We start from the raw sequence: 17940 nt of genomic DNA, 5'->3' as shown, positions 1-17940 counted from the left end.
GACACATACTAGACATTTATGGGATGAATGAATAATCTGACAGTTTCTACTTCAAATCTCCATTTTCATGACATTTGAATTCAAACCACATGTTCAGAAAGGTATAGGATCAACATTAACCCAGATAATCTTAGATAAAAAGTAATCAATATAGATTAGACAGTCATAGATCAGAGAATCTTAGATCAGTTTGTACTTTTCTCCTAGGAATCTAAATTATAGTTTAAAGGGAAACAGGTAAACTTCACTTGTGTTTCTAACAAATAGTGCAAGCTTTTCAATTTTAAAAAAATTATATAACAAAGGACTGCTTTCCCTTGTCAGAGGAAAACAAGCTTAGAAGTAAAACATCCAATAATAAGGAATAGTTAACAAGGAATGGGACATCCTTTAATAAGATATAGGAAGTATTATATTATATTCAATTACATAAAATAAAGGTATAAAATTATATCCCTGAAATTCTCATAAGACTCTAAACCAATTCTTAAAACTTTAAGAATAATTATATTAAAAATAAAATCTTTTTTTTAATATGGGGTGTGGAGCACACTTGGCTGTGCTCAGGGCTTACTCGTGGCTCTGTTCAGGAATCACTCCTGGAGGGTTTTGAGGACCATATGGGTTGCTGGAGATCAAATCTAGGTCAGCCACAAAGAAGGCAAGTGCCTTAGCTGCTGTACTATCTTTTTGGACCCTAACCTATAAAAACCTTTAAAAAATGTTATGTTAACCATGTAAAAATGATGTTTTACATGCATTTATTGATTATATGAAAGATATATTAAAATATTTTGTTACTTTAGATCAAGGATTATGCGTGATTTTTTCCCAAACTTTCTATATTTTCAAACTTTCCAAATGGTATTACCAAAATAATCAATAAATAAAAAGCATTATTTTTTTTAAAAATCATTTACCCACTACATTTTCAAATGCAAGGAATAAGAAACATAAAATTACAAAAGAACAACCTTCTTTTACAAAGTTCAATCCTTTTTTTTTTAACACAAGGATGAAAACATTTTTTTTTAACTAATATAGACATCATAGCTCACCACTATGGAAAAGAAATGCTTTTTGTGTGACAAAGTCAGTTCTGTGAAATTGTCTGATGATGACTTTGGTGAGAACTAACAGATCTGCCAATATAATCTCCTCTCTATTTGTCATTCAGCTTGCTATTTGTTCTTTCGGAGGACTGTTTTTACCCTAAGGGCCAATTTCTTTTTTTTTTTTTAAGAAGAAAATATGCAGATGAATTTTATGATTTCCCTACATTTTTCTCCTTCTTAAAAGCAAGCCTAGAATGCCAATGTTCTATCTTTTAGGAGAAGATACAGATTGACCCTTCTCCCAGCAAAAACAAAAATCTCTGATCATGAAGAAAGCTCCTGCTTGTCCAAAGAAAGGCATGAAATCAGAAGTTGACAGAGATTCTCATTCAGAAAAGAATTGTCACCATTTTTGCTGTGCTCCGGCCAGAACAACATATGGCAGCCCAGCTGACAAATATAATCTTTTTCTCTTTTTTCGCATTTCACATGCACATTTCATTTGTGGAATATTAAAACTTCACACAAAGTGCCTGTTAACCCCTTGGCACCTCAGCATCACTCGTCTGGGATGTGCTCTTTTCTCATAATCATCCTTTCCAGCTGCAAAATAGTTAAGGGTAAAAGAGAGACCAGCGGTCAGAAGCCTTTTGACTTTTCTCTGCCATCAACAATGGGAAGTGCAGAATTTTCAGGCACAGTTGACTTTTATGTTAGGAAATTTATGTCTTTTTCGTCTCAACATAAACCACCTTGCTATTCCACATCATAGAGCCTTTTGGTTTCCCAACCCAGAGGTGTTTCGAGACACAGATGTCCTTGCATGCGGCAGTCCTGGGGGCCCAAAAGCAGGCCTACTCCCAGAGTTGGACAAGGATTCGAAATTATTGGTACAAGAAAAAAAAAATCTTTGTTCAATTTTCCACTTCCTTCTCTGGAGAGAAACATTGCACTCGGAGTAATTACTAACATGCAGGGTAGCAGGCATACTACACTTAACAATATAACACTGCAGAACCAGTCCAATTCCAAACACACTTTCAACAAATTCACATGTATGAATATACGATTTATCTTTTAATTTACTTCATGCCTTTACACTTTACTTTTATAAAGGAAAATTTCCTAGTATAAGATACAATATATATTTGTCAAATATATTTCAGACAGACTAAAATATAGAACATAATACATGACTTATGGGTATCTAGATTAACCACTGAGAGATAGCAAATAATACCATTTTGCCATATTTGTACCCAAAACTTTCTCATATGTATATACATATATATTTTTAGAATTTTTTTTTTGCTTTTTGGGTTACACCCGGCCATGCACAGAGGTTACTCCTGGCTCTGCACTCAGGAGTTACTCCTGGTGGTGCTCAGGGGACTATATGGGATGCTGGGAATCAAACCCAGGTTGGCTGCATGCAAGGCTAAAGCCCTACCCACTGTGCTATCTCTCCAGCCCCTAGAATATTTTAAGAATGCTGAACCCCACTCCAGACTCTTCTTAATGAGGTAAAGCACCACTCTGAAGTTGATGCGAATATCAGATATCAACACACATGCACGCATCCATAAAAAATGGTTTTGTTAGGGTTTGTCTTTAATATTCTTCATGACTAGCATGGTGCTTTAAATAACATTCACATATGCTTTGCACATAACATTATGGTTCTTTGTGTAACATACTCATGTTGATATTTGCAGATCTAGATCACAATTTTTATTATTGCATATTTTCCCATCATTTCAGTAAACAAACCACATCTCACTAATAGAGAAACATCAGATTATTCCATTTATTTCCTTCTGCTTTTATAAAATTATTCTGATTTCATTTTTCTTTGCATCTGTGTGGCCATAATTCTGATCCTGCTGTCATGGTGCACCATCACAATGACACTGCCATTTGGGCGCCACGTAAAAGTATACAATCTCAGGAGCCCTGCAACCAGCTGTGCTGGCCTCTTGTCATCGCACAATAACAGCAACACAAAGCGGGGGAAGAAAATTAATTCTGAAAAATTCTACTTTAGGGTCAGAGAGACGGTGTAGGGTATAAGGAATTTGCTTTGCATGTGGCTGACATGGGGTTCCATCCTAGGCACCACATATGGTCCCCCAAGCACTACCAGGAGTGAACTTTGAGCACAGAGCCAGGAATAATCACTGAGCACTGCTATAAGTATTCTCAATCACTAGGGTGGACACCATTAATTAAAATGCCCAGCTCCTAAACCCTCCATATTTTTGCACTTTACTATTTTGACCAATTGTTTTCTACACCAATTGTATTGACACCAACAGTTACAGAAGTTCCTGTTCCCCACAATCTTACCACATTTGGTGCAAGCAAATAATGTTTTTTTCCAAAATAATAAAAAGGTGGCGACTTTATTTTGATTCAGTTTCTCCCCCCTCGCCCCACCGCCCCAATCATTTGTGTGATAGAACAGCTATATTTTGTTTGTTTGGGACCATACGTGGTAGTTCTCAGAGGTAACACGTTGTAGTGCTTAAAGGATGATACAGTTCTGGACGGAGGGGGGAGGGATGAGATGGGGTGAGGGATACTGTGGACATTGGTGGATGAAAAAAAATGTGCACTGGTGGAGGGATGGGTGTTTGATCATTGTATGACTGAAACTCAAACATGAAAGCTTTGTAAGTATTGCTCATGGTGATTCAATTTCAAAAAAAAGGGATTAAACAATTCTGGCCTGCATGTAAATCATGCACTCAGCCCACTGAGCCATCTCTCAAGCCCTGAACAACTCTTCCTATTCTTTGATTTATCTTTGCTTATTCTTTGATTTATCTTTGCTAACTGTACCGTTCATTTTTCTCTTAGATTGTTTGCCTTTTTCATATTGATTTGCAGTTCATCATAAACATAAATGTTTTCATTCTCTTCTCCAAGGCGGTCAGTTGCTATTTATTATACTTCATTTTTCATATCATTTTTGGTTACATGAAAAACTTTATTAATGTTATCATTATTAAAACCTCAAATTTATGACTGCCATATGGTTTGTACTTCTGACTTATTTATAAAAATTTTCCCCATACCACAATGCCAAAATATACACTCCTATATTTTCTTATAATTTGACTATAGCACTTGTTTTGAAGATTAAAAGTTGCTTCAAGACAATTGATCTGAGAAAAATATATGAGCATAACACATATTTTTAATTTGCTCATACAATTTTTGTCACTGAAGAGCACTAGGAGAGTGTTATAACCAAGTTGTTAACTAAGTTACATCTCAAACCTCTACCAGCTACATTAGTTACCAGGTGTGTTATGAGCTCCATCTACCCATGTTGGGTGTTACATAACAAGCTAGCATCTTTAATGTAAGATTGACTTAAGACGAAAGCCAACAGTATTAATGAATTAAAATCTTAACAAGTGTAACTTAAAATATTATCTGAATGTTTTCTTAAATTCCAGTCCCTGGAAAAGGATTTTCCTTTACTTAAAGTTTATTAACAAGATTATCACAAGTTATTGAATTTTATCACTTACTTTCTCTATTGAGATGATCATATAACTTTCTTCTTTAATGTCTTAATGTAGTGACTTATAAGAATAAATTATTTAATGTTAAACTATACTTAAGTTCTCTTGATTTTTTTTGGTTTATATTTTTAAAGAACAACATACTACAATTTTTGAGAATAATAAAATTTCCAGATTGGAGAGCAATTAATTTTGAATGTATTCTGACACCTTCAAAGTTACTGTTATAGGGGCTGGAGCGATAGCACAGTGGGTAAGGCGTTTGCCTTGCACATGGCTGACCCGGGTTCAATTCCCAGCATCCCATATGGTCCCCTGAGCACTTTCAGGAGTGATTCCTGAGTGCAGAGCCAGGAGTAACCCCTGTGCATTGCTGGGTATAACCCAAAAAGAAAAAAAAAGTTACTGTTATAATTTCAGTATATATTTTTTTTAATCACTAAACAGATACAGAATTCAAAAATGTGTGTATATTTATACATATCTATGTATATGAGTTTATTGAAGGGAGAATACAGAAAAATATTGTCTCCCTAGCTCTAATACAAATGGTTTATTGCATATCATTTTCATCTCTCTTGCAAATATTCTAAAATCCTATGCCCCATTAGGTTTCTCTGGCAAAACTCAAACAATGAATACTGTGAACTATTAGCTTTTCACTGTTAGTATCCAGCAGTGAACTCTGCTAAAAAAGAATTGTATTATGGGTATACTGGATCGAGAAATTTGTGGTTAGCATCACAACTAAAATTCAGATTAACTCTGACCTCAAGTATTTAGGTATGCTTTATTCTTGAGGTAAATATAAATGAACAATTACAGGTATAAATGTGATATGTACCTATGCACTTACTTGTATGTATATGTATTATACACATAAAAATTTTTTATAGGTTTATTTCAGTATAATTTACAAAAAAAATCTACTAACTCAAACCACACAGTTGAAGAGTTTGGAAAGATTAATATAGGTAGGTGACAACCTTTATAATCAAAACATGCACAACTTGCCAATTTTTGCTTTCCGGCAAATTTAGTATGAGGTGTCTAGCTGTGATTTTCTTGAATACTATCCTACATAGAGTTCATTGACCATCTGGGAGCTGCAAGTTAATATTCTTCACCAAATTTTGGAAGTACTTAACTTATATCATCAAATAATTTTCCTACGCAACTCTCTTTTCTCCTTCTAGGTTTGTATAGCATATGTGTTGGAATTAATAATATCTCTTCACAGATCTTAAAAATGTTTATTTTTATTTACATTTTTATTTTTCTAGGGTAGTTTCTATTAAATTATATCTCAATTACTTCTGATAACTATGCTGTTTAATCCACTTGGTGAGTTTTTATTTCCATCAATATATTATAGGTTTTAGCTTTAAATTTTCAAGAGTTTCTTTTCAGTTTTTGTCTTGCTACTGTGGTTTCCTATTGATTCTCACATTTCTATATATGTCTCTTATATTCATTGAACATATTTTATCTACCTCTTTAAATTATCTATAATTTTACGTTTAAATTATCTATAAACATATAAACTTTATTCTGAAGTTTTCATCTATTAAATCTAGTGTACAGATCTATTCAGAGAAAGTTTCTCTTAAGTGCATTTTCTTTCTCTTGAGCAATGGTAAAAATTTCCTTTACTTTACATGTCTAGTAAGTATGACCAAAATTTAAAATTATAGATATGTTAGAGAGAGTATATGAGTTTTGTTTTACTCTTTGAAGAGTCTGCTATTGATTTTTTGTACTTTATTTCATTTCATTTTTTCATTTCATCATCCTGTTAATCGTCGATTGCCTCGAGCAGGCCCCAGTAACGTCTCTTTCATCCTAGCCCTGAGATTATATTCACGGCTCTTTAGGAGAATGAGACCCATCATTGTTACTGGTATTTGGCATATTTGGTACGCCACGGGGAGTTTGCCAGACTCTGCCCTGTGGGCAGGCTACATTTGATAGCCTGCAAGTATGTCCAAAGTAGCAATGAGATAATAAGATGTCATAAAAAAAAAGTTCTGATAAGATGTCGCGTGGCCGCATTTGCGGCCGCGCGGTTCCGGGATCTGGATTTTATAGTCTCTGAGTCTTGGCCGCTGATGGAATTACACGGCGCCAGGGGGCCAGGTGGTGGGTGTGACCCCCGCCTGCTGGAATTTGGAGGATCTGGATGGAAGATGCTGGACTCCAAACCCAGTAGGCTTGGAGGTCTCGGCCCCGGAACCCGCGTAGCTTTGTCCCTCTGCCAGTACCTTCATGTGTGTGGAGAGTGGTCTCAGCATGGTGGTGGCTGGTCCTGGAGGTCTTCGGCTGCCGGAGCCCCGGTCGGGGCGGGGAGGAAAGCTCAACCCGCTCCCCTCCAAGGGGTCCCGGCGAGGGACACCCAGGCGCGGGGGCAAAAGACTGCACTGTTCTCGTCTGGGATCTGGATTTTATAGTCTCTGAGTCTTGGCCGCTGATGGGATTACACGGCGCCAAATTCCAGCAGGCGGGGGTCACACCCACCACCTGGCCCCCTGGCGTCGTGTAATCCCATCAGCGGCCAAGACTCAGAGACTATAAAATCCAGATCCCGGACGAGAAGAGTGCAGTCTTTTGCCCCCGCGCCTGGGTGTCCCTCGCCGGGACCCCTTGGAGGGGAGCGGGTTGAGCTTTCCTCCCCGCCCCGACCGGGGCTCCAGCAGCCGAAGACCTCCAGGACCAGCCATCACCATGCTGAGACCACTCTCCGCACACATGAAGGTACTGGCAGAGGGACAAAGCTACGCGGGTTCCGGGGCCGAGACCTCCAAACCTACTGGGTTTGGAGTCCAGCATCTTTCATCCAGATCCTCCAAATTCCAGCAGGCGGGGGTCACACCCACCACCTGGCCCCCTGGCGCCGTGTACTTTATTATAAATAAAGAAATCTGTCCCTCCTGTAATATACTGTCACTGATGTTTTTGCTTAAAATTTTTCTTGCTTCTGAGTTTTGCCTGGTCGGTCACCTTGCAGTCTATCTCTGTTATGTGTGAGTAATTTATCATCAGTTAAGGATTTGAGTAGGATTTCAGTTTTTTAGGGGGTAGGAAAATCAGTGTGTCTAATCTCAGCAAATTCAGATCTTTTGTACAGCCAGGCCCCTATTTTGCTTTTCTTCTGTACACCTAGACGTGTCTTATTTACATGCAAAACTAAATATTTGGGTGGAACTTTTTCTTTTCTTTACTTTTCTTTTTTCTTTTCTTTTTTTCTTTTCTGTTCTCCTTCCTTCCTTCCTTCCTTTCTTCCTTCCTTCCTTCCTTCCTTCCCTTCCTTCCCTTCCTTCCCTTCCTTCCTTCCTTTCTTTCTTTCTTTCTTTCTTTCTTTCTTTCTTTCTTTTTTTTCTTTCTTTCATGTTGAATCTGATGAAAAAATGTCTTTATTTTGTCCTTAGCTTTTGACTTACATATCAGGTTTATGTTAAATTATAAGTGAACAGTTCATTTGTTTTGCTTTTTAGTTGTTTGAGATTCTGTGATTTACAATACTGTTAATGATGGTTTCTCATGCACATAATTCCAATACCACACTCATCACCAAGGTACCCATCCCCGCCCCCTCCCACAAGGACCCCAAGACCACTCTCTTTCAACCTTTACAGCCCCAGCTCAATTGTGTGGATCAATTCTTCCTTTGTACTGCCTTTTGAAACCTTACTATGTATCTTTAAATCTTTCTATGAGAAATCTTTAAATTTTTTTGAGAAAGATCATTCTATGGCTAATCCCTTTCTTTCTGACTGACTTCACTCAGCTTGATATCCTCTGGTTGCATCCATGTTGCTGCTGCAAATTGCATGATTTTGTTCTGTCTTAGAGTTGCATGGGCGGAGCGATAGCACAGCGGTAGGGCGTTTGCCTTGCATGCAGCCAACATGGCCAAACCGAGTTCGATTCCACCGCCCCTCTCGGAGAGCCCGGCAAGCTACCGAGAGCAAGCTCCCCGTGACATATTCGATATGCCAAACACAGTAACAACAAAGTCTCCAATGGAGACGTTACTGGGCCCGCTCGAGCAAATCGATGATCAACGGGAGGGCCTTACTGTACTTTACTTACTTTACTTTGGAGTTGCATGGTATTCCACTGAGTGTATATATATACCACATCAAGCTGACAGACTTTAATAGCATTTTGAGAATGACATGTGACTGTCTTCTGCACTATGATGTTACTAATTATACATATACCAATGCCTTCTTTAAAGAAAATCTGTCTTTTCTCTCTGCCTACTTTGATATTCTTCCCTTTGTGTTTGTGGTTCTGCAGATCCTATATGATTCTTGTGAAAACATTTCCATTTATCTTGTTCGGAATAAATTTGTTCTTTGAATTGGCAGCTTGTCTCTACATTAGTTCTAGATGTCTTTTTTTTAATATTGCCTTAATATTGCCTTTAGTCTCTTCTTCAGAAGGATAAAATTAAATGTGAGTTCGTTTTTCTAATAATGTTATGCTTCTGAAACTTTCTTTTGAGTTTTTATTGATGTACCTCTCCAGACCACATTCTGAGCAATTGAATTATTTTTTATTTCCTAGTTCAGATATATATTTAGTGTGCTAATTTTTACTTCAATTTGTTCAGGTGGTCTGATAAAGTATCAATGGAATAACTGACTACTTCAACTTTTCATGATTTGATAGTCATGCCAGTTATCCCCCACAAAACTACAGTCACTACCAAGAGTGAGGATCGGATCTTACAATTATATCTCCAGTATACATCTCTTGGGTGAGTATTTGCAAATGCAAACCAAATAATAAACAACATGTTGAATCTACCAAACTAGCTCTCAATTGTTAAAATTTTATTTCCTTCATATCTTTTTATTTATCATAATATAGAATTCTGTTTGTATGATCCCTCTTTTTATATATTTCACATAATATAGTCTCTATCAGATTGTTCTTAAGTACTAATCTTTCTGTATATGTATAAATGTATATTTAACCAATTTTGTTCTTGTTCACAATGGATATTTTCTTATGTGTCCTATAATTTTGGATTATGACTGCATCTATACTGAGGATATCTTTATGGAAATTCTGTGAAACGTGGTATGAGGAATGTTTATATAAACCCCCCAGAGTTTATTGTATGCCTCATACTGGTACCAAATGTTGAGTTCTTGGTTTAAGAGTTCCTAAAAATGTTAATAGTATAATAGTAAACCCCAATTCATCATAAAATTCAATTTATTTTTATACTATTACTACCTGAAATAATACTACTGTTGTTATCTCACTGATGATACAGTTTAAGCTTAATGCTGATACCTTAGTTCCAACTTCTTATCTTATAGTCTTAGTCTATTTTCTATTTCTGTTATATTAATTTACAACACCCTAGATTATTTGGATGAATAACAGATTCTAAAATAGCTATTAAAAATCATCCCAGATGCTTACTTCCTTACTGTGTTTCTCATATTGGGGTTTGTCATTTGGCAACTTTTATTTTATTAATTGAAAGTTGTTGTATTATATCCACTATATACTAATGTTTTTAGCAGAATATTTTGTGTTTATTTATTTGTTATTAATAGAACCAGAATTGTAATTTTTCCTTCAATCACTCCAATTTGATTTTTATTCAAGTCATGTTCTGAAACTATTCTTATTGGCATTACTAACATTCATGTCAAATTTTGTAGAAAATTTTCTGACTCCTAAATTTTTCAGTAGTACTTAACAAATATAACTATGTTCTTCCTTTTTTGCTGTTAGTTTTAAAGGCCACAAATAGTGGTATACCAGGACCATTTCTGACAGTTCTCTGGAAACATTCAGAGAACTAGCAGAGGAGCTGAGTCTCGTGTTATCAAGGATTGAACTCAGGGTTTCACATAAGTGAACATGCATTTTACCATCTGAGTCACATACCTAACTCATACACACTTCTAAAAAGTTCTTAAATCTTGGCTTCTGTAATGCAAATATCTCTGTCCTTCTAATTTTTATCAGCTGTTTTATTTCCTCTTTATCTCTCATTTCCTCTGCCTGGCTTGGTCTTAAGTATATTCATTAGAAAGATTTTGATAGCACAGTGGTAGGGCATTTGCCTTGCACGCAGCCAATATGGCCGACCCGAGTTCGATTCCTCCACCCCTCTAGGAGAGCCCGGCAAGCTACCAAAAGTATCTCGCCTGCACGCAGAGCCTGGCAAGCTACCCGTAATGTAGTCAATGAATTTGATATGCCAAACACAGTAACAACAAAGTCTCCAATGAAGGTATTACTGGACCCGTTCGAGCACATCAATGAACAACGGGAGGACCGTGACCGTGACATTTTTCTATGCATGTGTACACGCACATGTGTTTGACTCATAACCTGTGTTACCAGGAACTACTTTTGGCTTGATATTCAGAGTCACTTCAGAGTCACACAGGCAGTGTTTTGGAAACTGTTTAATGCTGGGGATAGAACCCAGGCCTCCTGTATACTAAGCATGTGTTCTCTCTCCACTCCGTCTTTCTCTATTTTCTACCTATGTAATCATATATTTTACAAACATGTGTAATGCCATTGTACCCAAATATGACTCTTAAAATTTTCCCTGAAATTCATATTAATGTGTCTGAAGACTTTTTAAGTAGCAAACTTTAATGTCTTTATATTTCAAATACTTCCAAAATTGAAATGCGATCTTCACACTAACCAAATTAATTCTTCCCTAAGTCTTTTCCATTTCTTAAATGGTCCTTCCACGTTATTATCAAAGACCCATAAAAATTATTCATGATTGCTATTTCTTCCTTTTTCTCTCTATCAAATATATCAACTCATACATATCTTTTTCTCCACTGCCAACACTATTCATCCACATAATCATATCTTCTCTGAGATCTTGTAATAGCACTATTTTGTCTTCTTCATCTACTCTTTCTAGCTTTAATTCATTCTCTATACAACAATTACTGTATTCATTAAAAATTTAAATTAAATTATGATGCTCCCCTGGTTAGAACTCATTAGTAGCTTGCCATTGCATTTTCAATAATATGGAAATGCCTTCTATAAACTATATTCTGTATAATTTGTTCCCACCCTCCAAAGCTTGTCTCCTCTGCCTTGAATACTCATTATACTGCAACTCTTTGTGTTTCTTTAATAATTGGGTTCTTTTCTAAATTAAATTATGGTTGTTCCCAACCTATTTACTTCTGCACCACCAATGGTTCTCTGATTTACTTTTTCTAGATCTCAACTAATATATTTCTTCTTTGCCATTTAAATATGTCCTCCAAGGAGATGCATTTTCTGTAACCCTAGCTAAAGAATCTTTTTTCATGATTATCTGTTGTTGTACCCTGATCTTTTTAGCAATTCTCATACTTTGTAATTATACATACTTTTCTTTGTCTTCTTATTTATTGTTTGCTTTTTTGCTTAGCTCCTATATGGATATAGAAACCATACTCTTGTAAAAACATTTATCAAAGTGATTTACAATTATCTTCAATACATACTTGTAGAATGAGACCAAAAAGAGAAAAGAAAGACATTTGTACTGTGATGTTCAGATGAGAGAATATATATCCATGTTATTACTAAAAGTATTTTTTGTAAATATTCTTGATAAATAAAGGAAAACAGTATTTTTCTGAGTGTCCATAGCATTCTGGGTTCTTTCACATCTGCAATATTATTCAATTTTCATGAAGTCATTTGGATTAGTAACTGGAACATTTAATCGTAGATTAGCTCACAGAAGTTAGTAACTTCAGCAAGAAGAACAAAGTTAAGAGTGCCAAAGATCTAGACTGGAAACCAGTTTTCTGAATTTCCTAACGCCAAATACACGACTCTTTTCACAAGACAATATTGCTTTGTTAAAAAAACAACGGATTAGCACTCTGGGGGACACCTGCCAGAGTGCTGACTGACTCCCCATCCACCTCTTCGGGCCCACCATTCCAGGTGCAGAAGGGGAGCCAGGAGCACTCCTCATACCCACACCCCACACGCCTCTTCCCGCCACCCAGGGCCCCTTCCAGACCCCCTCCGCAGGGCAACCAGAGGCCACTTCTTGGGGACACCTGCCCAGCGCCTCTGGATTCCCTAATCACCTCTTCGGGCCCATCCATTCCAGGCTCCTGGTGACCACTAGTAGGAGGCGTGGCTTCCCCCAAAGTGAGCTTGCCTTCTCAGGGCAGGCAGCCGCAGTTATATTTCCCATTCCCAGCACTAGGGACTTTCATCCCATCCTTAATCACCTAAAAGCGACAAAAAAATTCTGACTACCTCTACTAAAGTACAACAATATTCCACTCGCCTACTCCAATTCTAACAAAAGACCAGTACGAAATAAGTTGTACAATCCCAATATTAAAGATGACATCCTCCAAAGCTTCACTCAATGCCCGTAACAATCCAAAGAATAATGCCTGACTGAGAGGAAGGTCGGACTCTAGAAAGAGAGAAGGGTGACTACCATCGACTGACCTTATCCAGAATCCTTTCTGACGATAAGAGGGAACAGTACTAGTGAATTCCAGGGTTCTACCTCTAGACAACTAAAACAACATGAAGAAACAGCACAGATCTCCACTACAAGGAGAATATGAAGAATCCCGAATCCTCAAAAGGGGTTATCCATAATTACGCTCTCTCGATAAAGAATTCCATGACGAAATGCAGAGAATGTTCAAGGATCTACTCAAAGAATCAATGGAGGAGATATACAGAAAACTAAAGGAAGAAATGAAAGAAACAATAGAACAGATAGTCGAGAAAATACAGGAAGAAATGAGAGCAGAAATAAAAAAGCTACAAAAAGAAGTGTCACAAAGAAGAAAAACCACTGGGAGGCTTCACAGCTCCCGGAGAATGCTCCAGGTCCCAAACAGAGCTGAGATCACCGGGAAGTCCCAGATGGGGTAGGTGCCGCATACTGCCTTCTCCAGATGGAACCCCGGTGACCATGAGCCTCTACAAGCATAGCTCAGGCATGTGGGAACCTGCACTTTTACTACAAACTGCCGGGACTGCCCCGACTCCCAGGTAACCTCTGATTCCTTATATACAAAGTGATGAATGGAAAGTAAATCATCCAACGCTTCTCCCTGAAAATCAGGCTTAACTCTTTTACAAACTACAACATCCAATAGGAGAGAGAGAACAAAAGGGAATGCTCTGCCACAGAGGCAGGGTGGGATGGGGGGTGGGAGGTGGGAGGGATACTGGGATCCGTGGTGCTGGGAAATGGTCACTGGTGGAGGGATGGGTATTCAAAATAAATAAATAAATAAAAGGAAAAAAGAAGTGTCACAAATAAAGGATTTGGTAGATGAAATTAAAAACTCAGAAAGTGCCCTTAGCAGTAGGATGAATACAGCTGAAGACAGGATCAGTGAGCTTGAAGATGAGCAGCAGAAATCCCATAGGGAACAACAAGCAATGGGAAAAGACCTCAAAATAGCTCTAAGGAGAATCAGAGACCTAGGGGTTGATGCCAAGAGGAACAACAATAGAATCATTGGAGTACCAGAAGGACAGGCAGGCAACCCAAATGAAAAAGCCACAGTCTAAGAAATCACTGCTGAAAAGTTTCCAGAGTTAAAGAGTGCAGAAATCCAGATTCAAGGAACCTGAAGGGTGCCAGCTAAAAGAGACCGTAATAAAAACAATCCAAGGCATATCATAGTCAGAATGATGGATGCTGTGGACAGAGACACAATACTGCAAGCAGCAAGGTCAAAGAAGGAAGTCACACACAAAGGAGGACCCCTTAGATTCACAGCAGACCTATCAGAGGAAGCCCTCCAAGTCTGAAGGCAATGGTGGGATATAGTGAAAAAACTCAATGAACTGAATCCCTCACCAAGAATACTTTATCCAGCTAAACTCTCACTCAAAGTCCATGGAACTATACACCATTTTGTAGGTAAACAATAGCTCAGGAACTTCATAGACTCAAAACCAACTCTAAAAGAGGGATTAAAGGGGTTCCTATAAGATAAGAAGGAAAACACTTATAAACACAACCAACCCCTACAGAAAGATGGCACAAAACCCCATGACAATAATCTCTCTCAATATTAATAGTCTAAATGCACCAATCAAGAGACACAGCATGGCAAAATGGATCCAGAAACTGAAACCAATATTCTGCTGTCTATAAGAAACTCATCTGAACAATCAGAGCAAACACAGACTCAAAGTGAAAGGATGGAAAACAATTCTGCAAGAAAACAGCTCCCTCAAAAAAGCTGGGGTGTCCATACCAGTATCCGACAACATCAATTTCAGGTTGAAAAAGGGACAGCCACAGCCATTTTTTATTTATCAAGGGATACGTACAACAGGAAGAAATCACACACTTAAATGTATATGCAACTAATGAGTGACCAGCTAAGTACTTAAAACAACTGTAACAGATTTTAAGGTGGACATTCCTAGCAGCACAATAGTAGTTGGTGATTTGAACATCGCCTTATCACCTCTGGATAGATCAACAATAACAAAACTGAACAAGGAAACATTGGCTTTGAAGGAAGAACTAGAAGAGAGAGGGCTAATAGACCTATACAGGGCTTTACACCCAAAAAAGAAAGAAAACACATTCTTCTCCAATGCACATGGAACATTCTCCAAAATAGACCACGTACTAGGCCACAAAACTTACCTCAGTAGAATCAGGAAGATAGAAGTAGTATCAACAATCTTTTCAGACCACGATACAATCAAGATAGAAGCGAATCACACAAAGACAACTAAAAACAAATAAAACACCTGGAAATTAAAAAACTCAATGTTGAGCAACAAGTGGGTCAGGATGGAAGTCAAAGACTAAATCAAAAGATACCTGGAAACAAACAAGAATGAAGACATGAGCTACCAGAACCTACAGGATGCAGCTAGAGCCATGCTAAGATGAAAATTTATAGCGTTGCAAGCACTCCTAAGGAAAGAAGAAAGAGCCTGCATAGATAACCACACACCTCAAGATTTTATTTTATTTTATTTTATTTTTATTTTTTTTTATTTATCATTTTTTTTTATTAGTGAAACACCATGAAGTATACTTATAGACTCACAAATTTTTGTGCTTGGGTTTCAGTTATACAATGATCAAGTACCCATCCCTCCACCAGTGCCCATCCTCCCCCACCACGGGTCCTATCATCCCTCCGACCCCCCATCCTCCCCCCCCGCCCCGTCCCACCCTGCCGCTGTGGCAGGGCATTCCTCCCTGTTCTCTCTCTCTTCGTTTGGGTACTGTGTTTTGCCAGAGAGGCATTGAGTGGCAGTCATGTTTGGTCTATAGACCACTTTTAGCATGTCTCTCCCACCCTGGGAGGGTCTTCACAACACCCTTTATTTGGTGCTCTCTTCTCTATCTGAGCTTCCTTCTCACCTAGCACATGTGGCTGGCCTTCAAGTCATGGAGCAAAATTCCTGGTACTAATCTGAGCCCTTCCTGGGTGTTAGTCTCCCGTTTTGTTGCTTTATGTTCCCCAGATGAATGCAATCTTTCTGTGTCTATCCCGCTCTTTCTGACTCATTTCGCTTAACATGATACTTTCCATGTAGTACCACTTGTATGTAAATTTCATAACTTCATCTTTTCTAACAGCTACATAGTACTCCATTGTGTAAATGTACCAAAGCTTCTTTAACCAGTCATCTGTTCTCGGGCACTCAGGTTTTTTCCAGAGTGCTGCAATGAACAAACAATTGCAGATGTCACTTCGACTATACATTTTTGCCTCTCTGGGATATATTCCCAGGAGTGCTATAGCTGGGTCAAATGGGAGATCGAATTCTAATTTTTTGAGAATCGTCCATACTGTTTTCCAAAAGGGTTGGACCAGCCTGCATTCCCACCAGCAGTGAAGGAGGGTCCCTTTCTCGCCACATCCGCGCCAGCACCTGTTGCTTTTGTGGATGTGGGCCAGTCTCTGTGGTGTGAAATGATATCTCATTGTTGTTTTGATCTGCATCTCTCTGATGATTAGTGATGTGGAGCATTTTCTCATGTGCCTTTTTGCCATTCTGATTTCTTCTTTGCGAAAGTTTCTGTTCATTTCCTCGCCCCATTTTTTGATGGGGTTGGGTGATTTCTTCTTGTGTAGTTTAACCAGTACCTTGTATATCCTTGAAATCAACCCCTTGTCGGATGTGTATTTGGTGAATATTCTTTCCCATTCTGTAGGCTGTCTTTGTATTTTGGTCACTGTTTCTTTTGAGGTGCAGAAGCTTCTTAGTTTAAGATAGTCCCATTTGTCTATCTCTGTTTTCACTTGCTCGGCCAGTGGCGTGACGTCTTTGAAGATACCACTAACTTCAATATCGTGGAGAGTTTTGCCAACTTTGTCTTCAATAAACATTATGGATTCCGGTCTGATGTTGAGGTCATAAATCCATTTCGATCTTACTTTTGTGCATGGCGTTAGGCAGAGATCTGAGCCCACTTTTTTGCATGTAGCCGTCCAGTTTTGCCAGCACAATTTATTAAAGAGGCTTTCCCTGCTCCATTTCACTTTTCTTGCCCCCTTATCGAAGATTAGATGATTATATGTTTGGGAGGAGATGTCAGTATATTCAACTCTATTCCATTGGTCTGCAGCTCTGCTTTTGTTCCAGTACCATGCTGTTTTGATTATTACTGCTTTGTAGTAGAGCTTAAAGTTAGGTAGGTTGATTCTTCCCATTTTCTTTTTCCCAAGAATTGCTTTAGCTATTCGTGGGGGCTTATTGTTCCATATAAATTTCAGGAGTGTTTGCTCCATTTCTTTGAAGAATGTCGTGGGTATCCTTATAGGGATTGCATTGAATTTGTACAGTGCCTTGGGAAGTATTGCCATTTTGACAATGTTGATTCTCCCCATCCATGAACAGGGGATATTTTTCCATTTCCTCGTGTCCTCTTTTATTTCCCGAAGTAGCGTTTTGTAGTTTTCTTTGTACAGATCCTTTACTTCCTTAGTTAAGGCGATTCCTAGGTACTTGATTTTCTGGGGCACAATTGTGAAAGGAATTGTTTTCTTCATGTCACTTTCTTCTCTTTCATTATTTGCATATAGGAAAGCCATGGATTTTTGGGTATTGATTTTATAGCCTGCCACTTTACTATACAAGCCTATTGTTTCTAGGAGTTTCTTGGTAGAGGTTTTAGGGTTCTCAAAGTATAGTATCATGTCATCTGCGAATAGTGAGAGCTTAATTTCTTCTTTCCCTATCTGGATGCCCTTAATATCTTTTTCTTGCCTAATCGCTATTGCAAGTACTTCCAGTACTATATTGAACAGCAGTGGAGAGAGTGGGCATCCTTGTCTCGTCCCTGACCTTAGGGGGAAGGCTCTCAGTTTTTCCCC

The sequence above is a fragment of the Sorex fumeus genome, unplaced genomic scaffold (assembly GCF_029834395.1).
Source record: "Sorex fumeus unplaced genomic scaffold, SorFum_2.1 ptg000002l, whole genome shotgun sequence".
Lineage (NCBI taxonomy): Eukaryota > Metazoa > Chordata > Mammalia > Eulipotyphla > Soricidae > Sorex > Sorex fumeus.
This window is presented reverse-complemented; position numbering follows the sequence as displayed.